Below are 19682 nucleotides of genomic sequence, written 5' to 3'. Positions count from 1 at the left end.
TGACAATCGACATATCTGACGTTTGACGCGAAAAGAAATAAAAAAGAAAGAGTGATAGCTGGCAAATTACCGGGCTGATACGGCAAAGTAATACAAGAACGAGATACAATTAAAAATGTGAATCACAATCGACTTTAAATATGTCTCTAATGGGCTCAGTCACAATGAGAGGAATAAGGAATAAGGGAATGTCGCATCTCACTTCAGTACACGTACATTAAAGTGAGATGCAATATGCCTTATTCCTAATTCCTTTATCGTATTCCTTATTCCTCTCATTGTGTGACTGAGCCTAATCTTATATTTTATTCCGCCAGTCCGTAATTCGCGCCGTCTAGCAGGTAGCCCAGTCACGTGACCGGCAGTATATCGCGCCTGCCGGCCCCGACTATGCGACAACGAGATGCTCGGTCCCGTGGATTTCTCGCGTATCGCGCACGATCGACATGAACAAATTCACCACGGGAAAGGACAGCAAACTTCCTTATCGATGGATCAGTGGCCGTGCCCGGAACTGGGCTAGAGGGCCGGCGAAGAGAATGAGAGAGAGAGAGAGAGAGAGAGAGAAAAATAAGAGAGAGAGAGAGAGGGGGAGAGAGAGGGATGGCGAATCCTCCGTTGTCATTGCGATTCGCTGTCGAGATGGATGGAGCACCCGAGCACCATGTCGTGTACAATCGCGCGCAGCAGATGCGTGATGGTGTGTACGAGTTGTATACACATATGTGTGTGTTGTGTGCGAACGTATATGGAGCAATTCTTCGCGCAAATGGCTGTCGTACATACATACGTGCGAACCCGGTAAATCAGGGCATGTAGGACTTTTACAGCGCACGTCTGTAACCCTGGCGACCTGCCTCTAGCGTGGCCATAACCGCGAGAGATCAGTCTGTTGACGAACGAACCCGTAACCGGTGGTCGAGTAGTACGTAAGACCGAGTCTCGCGTCTACGAGACGGGCTCTTTCTCTCTTTCTCTCGTTCTCCGTCTCTCTCGCGCCTCGCCGCACGAGGAGGTCCGTTCACTCCGTTTCTCCCTGGACGCGCTCGTAAATGTTGGCGTGCGGCTGGCACGCCGAGTAAACAGCGGAGACGGTAGCATCAGCAGCAGCGGCACAAACAACGGCAACGGAAACGGCGATCGCGCCGAGCGATGTCAATGGATATAGCGAGCGGCATCGCGCGCCCACACGCTCTCCTTCTCTTTCTCTTTCTCTCTTCGCGCACGATGCGTTATGAGAGCGCGAGCCAAAAACCCGGCGCGCATGGACTCGCCTAATCGAAACGGAACTGGAACTGTCCGACCACCATGCCACCGCCGCTCTCGCATACTACTACCTAGCCCTGAGGTTTCTATCTATCTCTTTCTCGGTTCCCTCGTCCCTCCGTTCCTCCTCTTTCACTTCGTCGGTCTCTGGCGCTCTTTCTCTTTCTCTCTCCCCCCTCTCTCTCTCTCTTTCTCTCTCGCTCCTCTCCTCTCCTCTCCTCTCTATGTACGGCAAATGAGCAACGCGCGAGATTCCGAGATGCGGCAAAAGATGCAACCTTCCTCCCACTTCTCCCCGCGGTGCTACTACCACCCCGCATCACACAACATAGTCAGAGAGAAAGAGGGACACTTTGGTAGAATGTACCAGCGAACGAGAGAGGAAGGGAAAGAGAGAGAGAGAGAGGGAGAGAGGGATGGGAACGCGAAGGGAAGAGGGGCGGGGGCAAACGTTGGCGAGCTTGGATGGAGGAGAGGGATGGATAGGATAAGATAGAAAGAGAACCGTCCGTGACTGACAGAGACCGGGTCCGTAGGGGGTGGCGGCGGCGAGCAACACCAGCCGGTGTGCGGGGATTCGAAGGGGAGGAGAGAATACGACGAGAGGAGAGAGGGGGAGGGGGAGGAAGGCGTATGAGACATTCCTTCAGTGAACGGGTCGACCAAGTGTGAGTGCAAGCGAGCCGGTAAAATCGATGTGGCCAAGTGTAGTTGTGCCGCTACAGCGTGCGAAGGGTGCCTCTGCTCTGTTGTACCTCTCTCTGTTCCTCCTCACCTTCCCTCTTTGCAACGACCACCCCTTCACCCTCTCTTCTTCACCGCCGAGATACGTTTCCCGTGTGTGATCCGCGGTTCCGCCTTGCGGCGTTACTTTGCGGTCCGCTTGTATATCTCGGGGCCAGAGAGAAGCAGTCAGTCGGGTTAACGAATGACGCTCCTTTTTTGCCGTTGCGTTAATTTCTCCCGCGAGGAAAGAGAGCCTCTCTTATCCACTATACCACGTGTAAATACAATTTTATGGAAAATAGTACCTTTTACTAGCCACGAGAACTCGACTATAATGTCCGAAGCTGTCTACGTTGTTCTTTACTGAATTTCGAACTTGGAGTATATTTACAATTTCAGGATGTAGACAATAACAGCGAATAACTTGAAGCTTCGACAGATTTATAAATTATGTCAGTTATACTGCTCTTAGAAATTCTGCAAATTGGGCTGAGAACTTTAATTTTCGGATCAACGCGAAAAAAAATATCGAGATAAATTATACAACAAGTGTTCGCTATGTGCACGAGTATGTGAATGAATGAATGAATGAATGAATAAATGAGTAAGTGAGTGAGGGAGTGAAAAAGTGAGTGAGTGTGAGTGAGAAATTTTAATTTGACAAACATTAAGCTATTTAAGGTAAACGTACCATTAAGGTAAACGTACCAATAACCGGACATGTACCTATATCTGAACACCTTTATTATTTATAAGTATAACGCGAATTAAAATCGAAGATAAAAATATTTTTTCTTGTAGTTTGAAACTTTAGCTATAGTATCCAAACGTTTATTTCCAAAAATTTATATTTTTTTAAAGGTATTCAGACATAGGTACGTGCCCAGGCATTGGTACATTTACCTACTCTTAAGTGTCCCGGCATTGGTACTTTTACCTTATGGACAAAATAATTCGTAAATGCAAAACAGAAGAAAATTTACCCTTTGATTTTAAAGTTTATATTACACTGTATTTAATTACAATGTCCGAAGCAATAAATCAAGAGAATTTTTCCTTGCGCTAGACGTTGAAGTAAATTAGTAATCTTCGCGTGCTATCACTTTCGATATTATTCGGATTTAAAATTACATATAGCTGCAAGGAGGCTTTAAAAAGGCACATATAGTATACTATATATTGTGTCATACAACTTGTGTATGGTAGCAATCAAGCGTATATTATGACTTAGGAGACTATAGCGTTAAATAGCAGTACGTGCCATGAAAAGAAGCTACGTACTGGATAATCCAAACTCTTTTGTTAACAGATACCTGTTCCTCTGAAATAAAGTAGTACTCTTCAATTCTTTAATGCACGAAAAATTGATGTAACAAAATTCAACTTTAATAAATCTGTCAGAAATCAGATTAATAAAACATTAAAGAATATTTATACAAACATTCTAAGTAAAAAATTTGAAATTTTGAGATTGCATTTTTCCTAACTAATCAACGATACAGTATTTAGATTGTGGGAATATTATCGTGAAGAAAAGAATGAATGATCTAACTTTATTAAACTCATGTTCGTATTCGCGGCGAAACATCTTTTTGAAAATGCGCCCTCGCAATGGGTTCCGCTCGTTACGTTCCTGTAAAATACGTGCCGACGCGTGCTTCGGCCTGTACGAGGGCGTATTAGTAAGAGAAACGCAAAGGCCGAACAGTGGAGGGGGCAAAGGAGACAGGGAAGGGGAGCAGATACGAAGTAGAGGGGACACGTACAAGAAAACGGAACACAGCGGAACGGACGAACATAACAGGTCGAGCGACCGTGCAAATCTGAGCTATGCTCCGTATATTGTTACCAATGGAGTTGCTCCAAAACGAACTTTCTACATAGACGATCGGAGTACCGATAAATATTTTTAAGTGGAGAACGTGTTAGTACGCATGGTGAATCTCTCGTACGCGAAATCATCGTAAACGAGAATAATCTCGCGACTCTCGCGGAATAGTGCGAACGAATGTGACCGAGAAGTTTCACAGGTGAACGTAGAAACATAATAACAAACGGTTTTCGCACGGATATATAAATGGAATTCACTTGTTGAGTTGAATTATAATCACCTCGAATATGGAATGCAAGTTCTCCCTTTGAAAAACGAAGTAATGGTGTACAGGTCAAAAAAGGAAGATTCTCGTTATAACGGCGCTAGTTTTTGTAATGGTTATGTGATGATAGTAAACTGTTATGTGAATAGTGACTCCTGAGAATATAGGTGACGATATGACAGCACTGATACAAATAATGTCCCTATATCACGAATCTAATAAGTGAAGCAATGTTATTCACGATTGTCAAGAAATGATGCTATTCGCGTAAAAAGCGACCAATAATAACACTATTTTACGACACGTAGAGTGCTGTAAGAACACAAAGTTAGCGGATTGGCTGTTTCCTCCCTGACAGGTTACGATTATTTACAATGTTGCGACATGATGACATTTCAATCTTCACATTTCAGCCGCCCACGCAGTGACGTTCAGTATTTTGTAAAAGCAAAAACATAATCTACATACAAAAAGTACATGAAAACGAGTTTTTAAACACTGGAAGTGATCGTAACGAAAATTCGAGTCGTCCAGATGATAGTTTTTACAACCTTTACCTGTGTTAATTTTAGAAATCAATTAAACATACCTATACGACGAAAAATATATTTCTGTTTCTTTATTTCACACCTGCAGTGTATGAACAATATATGAAATCCACGAATAACGAGCCCATAAATCGGCAGGCGCGAGACATGATTTGACGGGCAACCGTGCGAGCAATTGGCGTGAAGTGGCGAGGCGGGTCGCCATTACATACACAACGAGCCGTTACGATAGGTTTTCAACGACACAATTGTGAGGAGCTATTACCTCCTAATTGGCAGACGGATTTTTCTCTCTCCTTAATCCCCTTCTCGCTTGCACTCATTCTTTCGTTACTGATATGGAATGGGCAACGTCGCGTTTTGGCCAGTGCAGCGTTCTGAGACCGCGACAACGTTGCAATGAGTTTCTCTTTTTTTCGGAAGTTTGCCTGCTCTTTCCTTTGCCTCCCTCCCTCCTTCCCCTCGGGTATGAGTTCCATGGGAAAATAAGCGCGATCATTTCCGTATGATGGCGTTCACGTCGGTGTGCCGAATGCGAACTTTGGGTGTGATTTTGCAAATTTCATGCCAACATAACATTCGACACAAGATCGATATAAATCCGAACTGCGTATATACTTATTGCTAAGAACGCTTTTTATGTTTAAGATTAAATGCCATGTTAAGAACGCACTCCGTTATCCAGATGAATATTTTTTTAACTTTAAATATAGCAACAAGAATCTATATTATTATAAAATAAAGAGAAAAAAAGGGATATTTTAATGTTGAAACTATACTTGTGAGAAAGTCATATTCTCTTGCGCAAGTAGTATCGGTATAATCGATCAATCGGTATAACTTTAATAAACTGATCAGTTTTTCTATTTCGAATAATTTCTTACCATTCCTGATGGAATTCCATTCAGTGATTATAGATTTTGAGAGAACTGTTTCTTGACTATATATTGTTATACATTGTTGAATCAAATTGAACATTAGATAGAACAATCTTAAGGAATTAGGGGCCACAGCAATGCGGTAAATCTTTTATTCTTTTGTGAAATTATTAGCCTAAATTAATTAATAAAATAATTTTATAAATAATTGTTATTTAATAATGTTGAAAATGCTAACTAAATTGCTCTAAAATAGAATAGCGTGAATCACTCAAGTATGCCATAGAATAAGTTAAAACCTAATAATCTGAACTAGGTATATAGTCCGAAAAATAAGTGATACAAAAAAAATAAATCCGAAATAAGTATCTTCAATCAATTAAAATCGCTCATCTTCTATCTTCTACCCGCGAGCAAAAAATAATAATAATCTGCAGAATTTTGAGAAAATTGCTCGTAAAAAGCAATCCGCAGAGAAAATACGTTTCGGAAGAGTCATCAAGTTCGTATTCAGGAGCAAGAAACGACCACAGCGTCTCGAGTACGCGGCCTCCTAGACCTTGCAATGCCGCCACCACTCGACCGTCGGTGTGGCGGCAGCAAGAGGCACGGCTGTCTGACGTGATGGTAACACAGCGGGGCCCCCCCTCCTTTACATTACTCACGGCGAGATCGTGCGCGGATTCTCCCCTCTCCGCGCCGTTCCCTCTCCCCATCGAGCCCTCCCAATAGGTCGCACACTCATTAGCCCAGTCGCGCGCGACTTCCCCTCCTCTCCCCCCTCTCTACCCGCGGCGAGCACGTCGCCGAGCGATCAGCTGGTCGACCACGCGGTGTTGCCTCGTTGTCTTGGCTTGCGCCGTGCGCGCCGCACCGCCACGCGGTTTTCTGTGTACGTCGCTTCAACGAGAGAACCGGCGGCGCAGCGGGCAGGGAGGTGTGCGTGCGCGCGCGCATGGTACACTCACGAGAGGTTAGATGCAGCCCGGCGCCCTGTGTAAACGGCGTGGCGGCCGACACGGTGCAAGGACGCGTTCGCGGCCGAATTAAGCCGCATTCACACGGCATAACCGTTAGGCGCCGTGTTTCGAGTTAAATTTGAATGAAGATAACGTAGCTTTATCGGTACTATATTATACTATATTAAATCGCAACTTCACCGATTTCAGAGTCTCAACACTCGTGAAATCTTTGTGACGAATCTTTCAAAGGAAAAGAAAGTAATGGAAGAAAACCGCGCGATGATATTTCATGAAATTCATTATACATCGTTAATTGATGGTCTAGCAAACGGCTAAGCAAATGCGAAAATGTTTAAAAGTTACGACATAATCGTGCAGACTAATTGGCAAGTCAACGGCATGGCGGCGATAGCTTCGATTAGCGAAGCGATGTTAGAAGAAATGTTAACACGTAAAAATATTAATAAAAAATAGTGACCTAGAATGATAAATAGTCGGGATAAAGGTCCTATCAACTTTGGATGCTGATTTACCGATCTCGTAACTACATTTTTTTCTTTCGTATATATGCTTTCTCGCAACAAACGATTAAATGATTTGCAATGGCGCAACAATTTCTCGCATTCTCAGTAAACCTAGCTACTTTCGCCCTCAATCATAAAGCCCGTATCACACTATGGATTGGGATTGAGATTGGATTGAAATTTAATCAATCAGAATAAAGAAAACTAACCTCAAGTCTAGTGAACTTTGCTCTGATTGGTCAAATTTGAATCTAATCTCAATCTTAATTCGTAGTCTGATACGGACTTAGAATCTCAACAATCTCAATTCTCGTGTACCTTAAATCAAATGTTATGAATATATTTCAAGCTAGTTTAAACTAGACGCTACGCGCGCGCTATTTATCTTTAATATTTCACTATTACTGCCTGCATTCCGATATTCACTGTCAGTACTGCAAATCTATATTTTACGTCACGTATACTATAGATTTTCAGTACTGAAAGTTGCTGACAGTGAATATCGGAATGCAGCCACTATTACACACAACTGTCAAAACATGCTATGACAGTCCCTCATGAAGTAAGCGCAACGAGAGAACCAATCGGCATCGCGGAAAAACGACACCAATACCTACTTCGATAGATTCGAGTATCGATGACATGCCCTTTTTAGAAGAGAATAAAAATTTGAAAAACGATACAAGACAATTGATAATATAATTCAGACTGTGCATCAACTCAAATGTCGATCTTAATTTTTATCCTACACGTCTTTGGTATCATTGATTAAAAAATTTCACTCATACGCGACATAGGTAGTGTTAATCTTTCATTCAGCAAAACGCTTTTTTTAATCCTATTGATTTTATTTGCAGTACCTAGGTCTAGCCAAACCTGCATTTACTTTATTAAATAAATCTTGAGACGATAATTTCTAAATGGAATTGGAGTACGCTATTTCCAGATTTACAATATAATGGGAAAACTTTCAAAAAACCCATTTCGTATGACAACACAGAAACATTAAAAGAGATACAAATGTGCTCTCAATAAGTTAATATCTACCCCTTAATCGGGGGATTCTTCATGTAATCTCAAGTTCTTAGAACTCTTAAAATTATTTTGTTTTTCCCTTAATAGGGATACCTCTTCTTGAGGAATATATGGGATAATCGGGATCGAACTCATGATCCCTATAGCATACGAGTTTATCGCACTCACACTGAGCTACGAGACATCCCCCACTCAGCGAAATCACGCATTTACACAATAAATAGTATCGTCGCAACGAAACGGTATCTATTCTGAGAATAACAACGACTGTTTTTAGTGACAATTTAGAGACGAGGTCGTGCGAGAATATTATCGTTTGCTCTTGCGTTAAAAAAGAAATACACAGGGCCGATATCACAGTCTCCGATTAACGTGATCCTCCGATTAAACTCACTCTGCATCTCTTTCTAACTGTCCCTCTAGAAAGAGACGAAGAGTGAGTTTAATCAGAGGATCACACAGAGGTTTAATCGGAGACTGTGATATCGGCCCACAGAAGGTGATGAGCGAAAGAACAAAATATCGACCTCTCGATATTCGATCAGCGTATCGTAAGCATTCTTACTTATGACGACGAGCGGATATCCACCGAGAGCAGCCGATCTTTGTAACCGAACGTACGAAGATCGCCGATCGCACGCGCCGAGCACTGCCGATCGTCGCCGACGACGATCGGCACTGGCGAGTGCGACGACAAACACGCTCATTGTGAAAGTTACGACATAACCGCACGGACTACTCCCGCAGGTCAACAGCGTGCGCGCGATACGATCTTGCCTTCTCTCTCTCCTTCTTTCTCGCGTTCTTCGTTTTGGACGGCGCACATTAAGCTGGTCGCGAGGCGTAGCGCAGATTTCTGGCTCCCCATTAAGACCCATTTACACCACTCGAGATTCGCAGATGAAAGACGGAGACGAACTCGGATTTCTCGCAAATGAAACGTCAAATAACAGAATAAACGCAATTTTGAGATCCGCGCGGCACAAATATTATGATACCTACCTGACTAAAACAAAATTATAATACAATATACATAAATATGAAAGAATTTATAATAGGATGATTTTTAGAGACATATTTATATGAAATGTATTAAAATTGAACAATAGTATGGAATCTAAAGAAAAAGAAACATCACAAATAGCGGATTAAGGGGACTGGAGTCAGATCTTCTATTTTTTTTTTAATTTCGTCTTTCGAAAGTACTATCACTCCTTTGTATAAAGTAAGTATTATTAATTGTGTAAACTGTAGTTAAACGCGTCTTTCTCCAAATTTTATTTTTCAGCTTTTGCAGTATTTCTCCGAAACTAAGCTTCGTATCAATTTAAAATTTTAAAGCAATAATGTTTGTTCATCTCTCTCATGTGAACCATGGACAACTCTGTAAAAATATTTCATTTTGAGATATTAATTGTTATTGTAAAAAGACTGAAAAATTTAATTTTTTCTTAATAATAGCTGCCATTTTGTTAATTTTAATTCGATTTTTTTTATTGATGTGATTCATCAAATAATGACAAGCCTCCTCAAGATTTCTAGCAAAAATTCGCCTTAATCAGACCCTTTAAAGCATTTGACTGCATAAAAGGAAAAAGCGACGCGAATGATCGCATCGTTCTGTAATATTCCGCGCCATTTAAATTTTAAATTCCGGCTCTAGCAATTAGTCCTGTAGACTAACGTGGTGTAGGCGATAAGTAAATAATGTCGACAGGTGGAGCCCGCATGGGGAGTCTCCGGACATGTCGTCCGCCTAGAAATCGTAATGTCCGACGGCGGCGCTACGGTTTTAGCCTCCATAAGACATTATGTCACCTTTGTGACTGCGTTTAAAACCTTCGTATCGCGTGTAAAGCGAATCTGCCAACAGCGATAGCAACGGCGCGCATCGCCCATGTCCAACATTTCCATAAATCTCGCAATTTTTACGTTACGCAATGGCGTCGCGTGGCATAGCCGAGTGCTCTTTGTGTGGTTTCGTCATGATATCCATAATCTCTTAAGTGCCTGTGTGAGGACAGATTGATACTTTGTACCTAAAGAACCTGGAAGCCACCCTCCCCCCCACAAGCCGAAATTTTTCTTGCCGAAATATGAAGTTTAGAATCGAACGTTAAAAGTCAAGTCGCGGGCGCTGGGGGGAGCTCTTGTACGAAATTGTACTCGGAATTACTCGGTATCCGGTGCAAGCTCTCGTGCCTGAAGACGAAGAAGAAATACGGAAGGAATATTCTCTTACCAACTGTGTACACGTACGATTCCGAGATATATCGGAGTGAATCTTACGTAAAACGACCGTTCTCGTAAATAAGGCGAAATTTGAGAGACGCGAGGGACTATTTCGAGACCGACCTCTTATCGGCGCGTCGTGTATTTGCCGCGAACGACTGAATCGTCGCTGACTGTGAGAGATAAGGCTTATCATCGCAACGATGCAACATTGTCGACCGCGCGGTATCATGACAGGGACCACGTACGATTTGTCGACGTAGTATGCACGACCCACGCGCAGACGCGCGGCATGTCGAAGAAAAGAAGGAAGGAAGGAAGGAACGGACAGACAGATGCAATCTTCTCGTATTCGACGATGCGTCCATGAAATATGCAGCCCTGGTAGAAGTCTGGAATAACGTTTCCCAATCCGTCGCGGTCCGCGACCCTTCTCTTCCGCGCATAGAGAAAATCTTTCGATCCCAGTCTCTCATAAACATTTTGTAACACCTAACGCCTTCTCTTCGTTTTGTCCGTGTCTCCGATGCCTCGCGGCGAGGTATGTTGTCGTTGCGCGCGCGCGGTTCGTTTCAAAATAACAGCGACCGGTCTTTGTTTCACGAGCGGCGGCGTTGTCGTTCACGCGATTCATTCTTTCGATGATTCATCCGAGTCAAGCGTACGAAAATAAATCGTGCAAATTCGCCGTAAGGCTCGCGACCGCCGGTGGCGGGCGATATAACAATCAGGGTGGGGCTCGGTGGTCGCACGGACATCGGGCAAACACTTAACGTAGGTAGATCAGTAACGATCGAAAGCCGGCCCTAGTTCCTGCACGTGGCACTAGGTGGTCGCCAGGAGCTCCCCGCTCAGGCGGCCAGAAAAAAAGCAGATACGAACGCGCGCGGATGCTGAGTATGAGTTCGACTTTATCCGCGGAGGTGCGCAGGGCCCACAGGGTGCAACTGTCTGCGACTGCAAGGTCCGTAAAGGCACAACACGTATTGACCCTACCTAGGATTACATGCATGGGTTGCAAGACCTATGTGTGTACGTCTTCAAGTTGTTGATGTTCTTGGGAATTTCTCCTCGTTCAAACATGCTTGCAATTCAGCGAGCAGATTTAAATTTTTCACTTCACATTACATTCTACGACGCTGGAAAAACAAATCGTTAAAAAATATGCGTCTTTATGAGGGTTATAAAAAAATTCGAAAGAGGATTTGAAGGAGAGAAAGAGAAAGAGTCCGCGTATACGAAAATGTAGCGTATGGTTCTAGAGCCGAGATCAAGCGACAAAAGTGATGCAGATGTATAGAACGCGTTTACAACGAGACGACATAATAATTTTACCAGCTACCGTTTCCTTGTCTCTCTCTTCTTTGCATAGTCGCAATATATTATTTCTCTATTTACATACGTGTAACAAAAAAATTACTGACGACATGACATGACAATGAACCAAAATTGACGCTAAAATTGTGAGTCATATGACCAACTGTAATAGCGTTACAAGATATCTTATCAGTTCGCTCTGCTACATTGCGAATGTACGACGGAAGTGACGGACTTAAACCATCGTCCTTGCTTGTCATCCATTTCGATAAAATTATAAACAATTTGACAAAGTAAAGTTAATAATGGGTATTAAAAATACAATGCGATTGTGTAGATACGTGAGTTATCGAAATAACACTATTTATAATTATAACTAGCTGCCCCGGCGAACTTCGTACCGCCTAACAGTAATGAATGTAGTGATAAGACACGCAAATAGTCCCTCTCTCTCCCCCTTTCTTTCTCTCTCTTTCTCTCTCCCCCCTCTCCCTCTTCCCTCTCTCCCCCTCTCTCCCCCTTTCTTTCTCTCTCCCCCTTCTCTCCCTCTCTCTCTCCCCCTCTCTTTCTCTCTCTCTCCTCCTCCCTCTCTCCCTCTCCCCCCCTCTCTCTCTCTCCCTCTCTCTTTCTCTCTTTCTCTCCCTCTCTCTCTCCCCCTCTTTTTCTCTCTCTCCCTCCCTCTATGTATTTTTTCTATGTATTTGGATATCTTTCTAAATTAATTTTTTTTTTTACGTGAATTTTTCCGATATTTTATTAGTTATTCTGCTATTCCGGAAAATTCTACCCCTATTTCATATACTTGTGGTAAAAATTCGGCCCAGCCGTTCTTGAGTTATAAGTGGTGTAACTAACCCGACTTTGTTTTATATATATAGATTTACAATGCATAATTATTTTACAAATTACGTTTCGGCGCCGCTTTGAGCCATCTTCGAATAAAGTAAATTAAAATTATTCTCACATTCTCCTTCGAGCCATAGATGAATGCTTCAAGATTGGATGGTTAAAAAGCCATGTAGTTTGGAATCGTAAAATTGACGTGTAATTTGATTAATTAATCATAGTCATGTAGTAGAGAATGTGAGAGTAGAAATTGAAGCCATGGTAGAAAATTACATCGATTGGTCAAAACATGGCAAAAAGCAATCGATAAAATTACAATAATATTGCAATCAAATTATTTGAAAAATGAGAACTGTGGAATACGGCTAACGAGCAATTATAAACAATGTTTTACAAAACGATTATTGTGGTGTTTGTAGACGTGTAAATGGCCGGAATAGAAAAATGTCGGGCGAGTCTAGCAACAGGGACGGCTGTCGTGTAGTTGTCGCCGCCGCTCGTTCGCCCTTTTCAAACGAGTAAGATGAACGAGAAAATGATGAATCGACGCAAACAATCTAGTGCAGTCAGCGCGATCAACGGCCAGTTTTAACGAGCTAGTTCTCACAACCGAAAAAAAGGAGAGTAGAAAGTCCGAGCATTAATACCTTCAATAAAAATTCTCTTCATGTGAAAAAACAATCCTCCGTTTTGATTCGCATGTAACTAATTACCGAGCTTATTACACGTATGTAACTAACGTGCCAAAGTCATCATAGTTCACCGCTATTACCGTCAAGATTTCGCAAAATATGAATGTGGCTTCTCCTGAATTAAAATGTTTATTGACCACGCGAGCTTTAATTAAAATCTGAAAATGTACCAAAATATGCTAAATGCGACTCAAAATAGCAATAAATTAATACTCTAGCGATTATTTATGAAACGCATATTTAAGGAGGTTCTACAGATAATGGATGTATCTAAAAATTAGAAAAAACTTCATGGACGTATAAATTGAGATGCGAGAAAAGTGCTCGAAAAATTTTAGCATCGGTTATCGTGTAAAAATTTGCAAAAATGAATTTTGAAATCACAGTTTTTAACATGAGCTACATATGGCAGAGGGGCTCTTGGAGACAGGAAACGAGATATTAACCTTTGTTGTGCACACTTCTTCAAAATTACGTATTGTGCACAGGGGGTCTATTAGACCCCAGTCACTTTTAAACGTTTATTACAGACGTACAATTCGTTATTTTGACTCAAACAAAATTGCTGGCTATTGTTCAAAGCTTCCAAAATAAGGTCTAATAGGTTTCATTAATATTTTGCAACATAAAAGAATTATAAATGATATGTTAACTTAAAAAACCGAAAAATGGACTTTTCACTTAAAAATGCATAAAAAATTCAATTTTTAATATTTTTTAATAATTTTTGCGGGATTACTTTCTTGAAATACTACACTTTCAAGGAAAAATATTAGTTTATAGCGGAGTTAAAAAAAGTATATTTATATTGCTATGAAATCACGCATTTTTCAACTTCTCACCACTGCCAAGAGCAGACTAAAGCCGGGCGGGCAAAACTATGTATAGGATCTTGAAGTTATCCCTAAACTACAGGTAAATGGCAGCACAGGTCCCGATCCGCATTGTACGTATTAGAAAAACGCGTTTAAAAATACGCTGGGGTCTAAAAGACCCAGTGTGCACAACAAAGGTTAATTATATAAAGGCGACCTACCAGAGATTCAAAAAACGGAGCTCTTATAGATCTTAATCTAAGCTTTTCAGAAATATCAAGAAAAACAAGGGTTATCGCGTAAAATTTTGTGATATTGGCTATTGAAACAGGCCATCACAGTTCACGTAGCGTGCTTCAAATAACAAGGGAGATTTGGCAATGTCGCAGCGACTGCACCCGCGCGAAAAGTGTACAGACAGTACAGCACCACAGTATGACAGCACCTCAAACTTAAGCACCTAACGTTTACGAGCGCTTACGGAGAAGTACTCGCTCTAGAATTATGTGAAATTGTGAAATAACCACGGTCATATGAGCAGAACTGTCAAGTTCGCGACGTTACCACATTTTCTTCCATGTATAAGCCGCCAGAGTCAAAGGAGCACTTACACGATATTTTTAATTATTCCTCGCTTCGACTAATATGGGTATGATATAAGCTCTAACGTCATCAAAATTCACGAAAATATTTTATGAATACTTAGAATCGATGAATTTGAAGATTTTCTCTTCATCTCTCAACTGACTAGAGACTACCTGTAGAACCTCCTTCAGCTAATTGTAGTACATTTATTTGATCGATTCTTACTTTTCCTTCTATCATTTATTCTTGATTAGATCGAGCTTTGACATCGCGAGTGTGTGAGTCCAGAAAACTTCCGCATTACGCTATTTTTTTGTATTTGATTGTTCTTAAACGTGCATGGTTACTCTGAATCAAATTATGATTAATTTGTCAAGTAGAACTTACAGCATTTCATCTACTGGATATAATATAATCAATTCTTTATCATTTGAAAAAGAAGATTAGATTAGGAAAAATGAGTGATATAGTTACACATAGAAAATACCACTTGCAAGTAAATATTACTTATTCTAAGTATTTGATTAAGTTTATATATCCGCAAATCCACCATAAAGTTATTATAAGTATCGCATTTACTCAAAACATATTCTGGATCTTAGAAAGTTTAATACTTCAAACAAAAATATTTAATTAATACAAAAATTCGGTTTGCTTACTATATATATAGAGTTTACGGAAAAGAAGCATATACTTCAATAAAGATATAACATTTTCTTGAGAAAAGTTTATCCGCTATATTTGAATCAAGTATAAATTTTAGAATAATCCGCCTACTTCCTAAAAGAGATTAGGCACGGGTACACCGGGACATTTAGGCCGCGGCCTATACCTCAAATTCAACCTAAAGTCTGACCTGAAGCTAGTTTCGGCCGCCTATCAAATGTTTACAGCAGGCGGCCTAAATAATTTAGGTCGAATTTGAGGTATAGGCCGCGGCCTAAATTCAGGGTGTAAACTTAGCCATTATATTCTTGATGATGATGATAATCTTTGGTGGCAATGCGTCTACATTTAAACGGAAACTCATTTGTTTACTTTCATAATATAATTTATTGTTTTTGATCGTACTTTTTATATCTATTTTATTTAATATTATAAACTGCATATGGCTAGGTTTACACCCTGAATTTAGGCCGCGGCCTATACCTCAAATTCGACCTAAATTATTTAGGCCGCCTGCTGTAAACATTTGATAGGCGGCCGAAACTAGCTTCAGGTCAGACTTTAGGTTGAATTTGAGGTATAGGCCGCGGCCTAAATGTCCCGGTGTACCCGTGCCCTATCTCTCGTTTGTATATACCTATACTAAAGGGTTTTTCCCGTAAATAAAGATTATTATCATTATTATAGTATTATTATTATTGATTTCTTTAATTCCCAAGTGGAACATAGAGCTTCTTAGGATGTTTCAATCATTTTAAATTCAAATATGCGACGGTTTGTTTAGAATATTAAAATTCCTGTGATCAGGTGGACTCGAACTCGATTCTTCGTAACCACGAGTTTGGCACTTTACCACTAGACTATCCCTCTTGATTACATTCTTAATATTGCAATACTTAGTTTTCAGAACAAGCAATTCATTCATTTCAAGTATTTCATATTCTTACCTAAAGAATCATAGTAAAATATTGTAGCTTATAAAAATAAAAGTAATTGTTTGAGATAACATGCTAGAAAAAATATATTTGAATTGAGAACATGGGTTTGTTACTATGTGACTATATTTCGTTTGTTCTGATTCTATTGCACAGAATTGAAAGAAACATACTAAATTCTCTTTAATAAATATTCTTACGATAATATATCGTCAAATATTCAAATTAATTCTATGTAGCTTTTCTTCAATAAAATTTCATAATATTCTTAAAATGAGAATAAATTCTTCTTTTGAGCACAAAATGATAAGCTTTTCTAAGACTTGTGACGAGTACATCTGAAAACTATTGTTAAGGAAATAATCTTTGTTGAAGAAAACTGTTACTTGAAAAAAAATCAAATAAAATAAGTAATTGCTCTCCTTGGCTGTAGAATAATATTTTTCTGTGTATAGAAACTGTGTTGCGAGCTATCGCGCCGATTAAGTTAGTTGGAGTTTGATCGAAACTATTCGCGTTCTAGATTTTGCAGCATCTCTCAGATCGGGAGACTAAATGTATCACGGCGATAGACGATGGATGTCAACAATTTGAACTGTATGCCTTCCATGAAACGTACAAAAAAAAAAGATGAAAACACAATGACGAGAATTAAAATTTAAGCGAGTTTTACTCGTCAAGTTTCGTGCGGTAAACCTTTGCTCTCTTCGTGTCACGAATACGCCACGAGACCCGCGTACTCGTATACCTGAATAGAATCCCAGATACTTCGTGTATGCAAATGCCTATTCTTTGCGTCATTGACATGACCACAAATCAGAGATACTTAATTCACGCGTCGGGCTCACAGAATTATTCAAATTACTTATTTAATAGCATGCTTCTTTCTGCTCGATAACAATTTTTTTTAATAATCGGTAATTTTTTCTTAATCAAGATTTCATCGAACCCTTCTTTTCTTGATTCTTGATATTTTAATAATCGAGTCATTTAACAGATTAAAACTTCATGCTATCCGAAGCACGAATTACTATCAAATTTTATAAACTATCTTTGTGATTATTAACGATACGCTGACGTACAGACTTGCTAATTGCTATCTATTTGGGGATGCAAAGCAATTCTCGGGACAAGCGTTTGAGAGATTCGTTCTATGAATCGGCAACAGCATAACGTTACTCTAGTACCGCGAAATATTCAGTATCGAAGAGTAAGTATCGATATTTCGATAAGCATGCCTATCTATCACCGTTGATGGTGCAAAGATGAAAGCGCAAACGGGATGAAGCGAGCGAGAAAGAAAAAGAGAAAGACAGAAAGATTACGTGAGCGCAAACGCGAGACGGAGCACGGAGAGCGACAAGTATTTTCCCTATCTGCTTTTTTGCGCTACTCAGGCGTCGATATATCAGCAGTCGGCGAAAGAAGTTCAATGTGGCGGTAAAAGCGGACGGTAATGCAGATTGCAGGCTCAGGGCGTCTCCCGTTACCGCGTTGCATCGTATGGTGCACATCTCTCGAATGCACCGTCCGTTCGCCTTGTCGTCGGCCGCCTATTGGCCATCGCCTCGTTCTCCATTTCGTGGATTCCTAGCCGATTAATCCCTCCGACAGCTACGGCAAGTCTGTGGATCTTAACACACGCGGATCCTAGAATACGTTATCCCCTATGATCACCGTACGATTTATGCACACGACTCCATACCCCCCCGAAAAACTTGCCGAAATCTTAACTCGGAACCTGCAGATTCGAAAAATACGGAGGGGGAAGGGGTGAAGTTAACGACTGTTATATTACATCCATATATCTCCGAACGAAATGAAATTGACAATCGTCGTTCTCCGACAAGAAATGGATTTATTTAAATATAACGGTTATTTAAGTTGAATCATTAAAGAGACAACCGACAATTAAAAACGGTTATTTGCCCAGCGAGAAACGTCGTGGCATCACTCACAACGTCCGTGACGTCGAGCAGCTTGCAAACGGAAATTTTTCATCTGCACATTAACGAAAGTGCCTGAATCAAGGATTAAAATTTCTCTCGAGACACTCAGTAGATAGGAGAAGGCATGTTGCGCGGAAAGATGCGCGGCGATTCGTAAAAAAAGTCCGTGAGAGAGACAACGATACCAGTTTCGAAGTTCCGAGAACCCGACGGACCGCCATAACGATCATCGGGAAGGCTGGAAAAACACTAGTCGCGCTCCACGATGGGAAAGAGAGATTTCTCAGGAAGAAGGCTCCGGGAGCTCGCTCGTCGTTTCTACGGTGCTTACATATATATTCGGCGTTCTCAAGGTTGGTAGGTAGGTATGTAGAAACCTTCCTTACAATGCGCGTAGTGCTCACTTACTATCGAAAGGATCAATACGGGGGACATGCACCAACTTGCTTGCTTGCTTGTCTGTCTGCTTGCTTGCCCACCTGCCTACCTGCGTTCATGAATTTCCTTCGCCTACAAAACTGTAGGTCACGCAGCGTCTTCGTGAGATATACCTTTCGAAGGAAGCAAGAATTCTTCGGGAGGGAAAATCTAGTCCAAAGGAGATCGTGAATTGATATCGATATTTAAGCGAGCACTTTTCGACAAAGAAACCTCTTCTTTCTATTTTGATGGGTTTTAGTCCCAATTGGGACAACCACATACTACAACCTACAGATAAGTTATCAATGAATATAATCGAGCTTTCGTGGACAATGACCAACAAGAGACTACTTTTTAAAATGTTTTCGGGAATGTGATATTTTCTGAAAGAACAGCCATTAAAAGCAACGCGACTTTTTACGTTAGAGTGAAAAATCCTGGGCGAGATCTTAAAAGCCACGGTTCGACACACGATTGTCGATATTTGCGAGTACTGTCTCGGACCTCGCGTCCGTCTTTGCGATCTCGAAAAGCGAGAGCTGCCGAGAGTCGCCTCGGCTATCGAGTTTCTTCGAAGCACGGAACGGGGAACAAACGGAGGTCACCCTACCAGGGGTGTAGCATCGGGACAGTGCCCTTCACCCTCCTCGGTCAACTACGTCCCGTAATCGAAGGAACTCGGCAGCACTCGTGTGTTCTCGCAGGACTATAACGCGGTGAGAGAGAGAGAGAGAGAGAGAGAGAGAGGAGAGAGTGAGAGAGCAAAAGGACGAGATTCGCGAGGAACGATCCGCTAATTCGTTCGCACCAGCGTTACCAACCGTAAGTCAGAAACTACAGTATTTACACCATCACGATTACATCATCGAGTACCAAGCGCGTCAGGAATACAATAGCATATGCAGATACCTCACGTTATGAAAACGTACTGCTGACTCATCTTCTTTTTAGTAAATTTCTTTGTCCAAATCCGCCCTATCCCGTAGGAAGTCAATCGGAAAGTATAAATCGTATAAAACATTAAATATGCTTCTTGTTGTTTTCCGAAATTACATTTGAGGTTTACATTTTAACGTTATGTACATAACGTAACGTTATGTACATTTTAACGTAAACAGAAAGAACAGCGTTCAAGTGTAACGGCCAAAGAAATGCCTTCTAGGGTATCCAATCGAGTCTTTTTCGCCTCG

General features: G+C 41.1%; 1 protein-coding gene across 12 annotated transcripts in view; it reads right to left on the bottom strand.

Moving 5' to 3' along the window:
* Window positions 1-19682, bottom strand: part of Tlk (Tousled-like kinase) — a 62292-nt gene that overhangs the window by 16606 nt on the left and 26004 nt on the right. The window contains exon 1 of one of the 12 annotated variants that reach the window (XM_071789354.1): window positions 791-1316. The exons of the other annotated variants lie outside the window; for them this stretch is intronic. The gene's annotated coding sequence lies outside the window, so the exon portion shown is untranslated. Of the gene's footprint in view, window positions 1-790; window positions 1317-19682 lie in introns of those variants that run through there. 12 annotated transcript variants of the gene reach the window in all.

The sequence above is a fragment of the Temnothorax longispinosus genome, chromosome 9 (assembly GCF_030848805.1).
Source record: "Temnothorax longispinosus isolate EJ_2023e chromosome 9, Tlon_JGU_v1, whole genome shotgun sequence".
Taxonomy (NCBI): Eukaryota; Metazoa; Arthropoda; class Insecta; order Hymenoptera; family Formicidae; genus Temnothorax; species Temnothorax longispinosus.
Note: the sequence above shows the minus strand (reverse complement) of the source record. Positions and strands in the feature narration are given on the sequence as shown.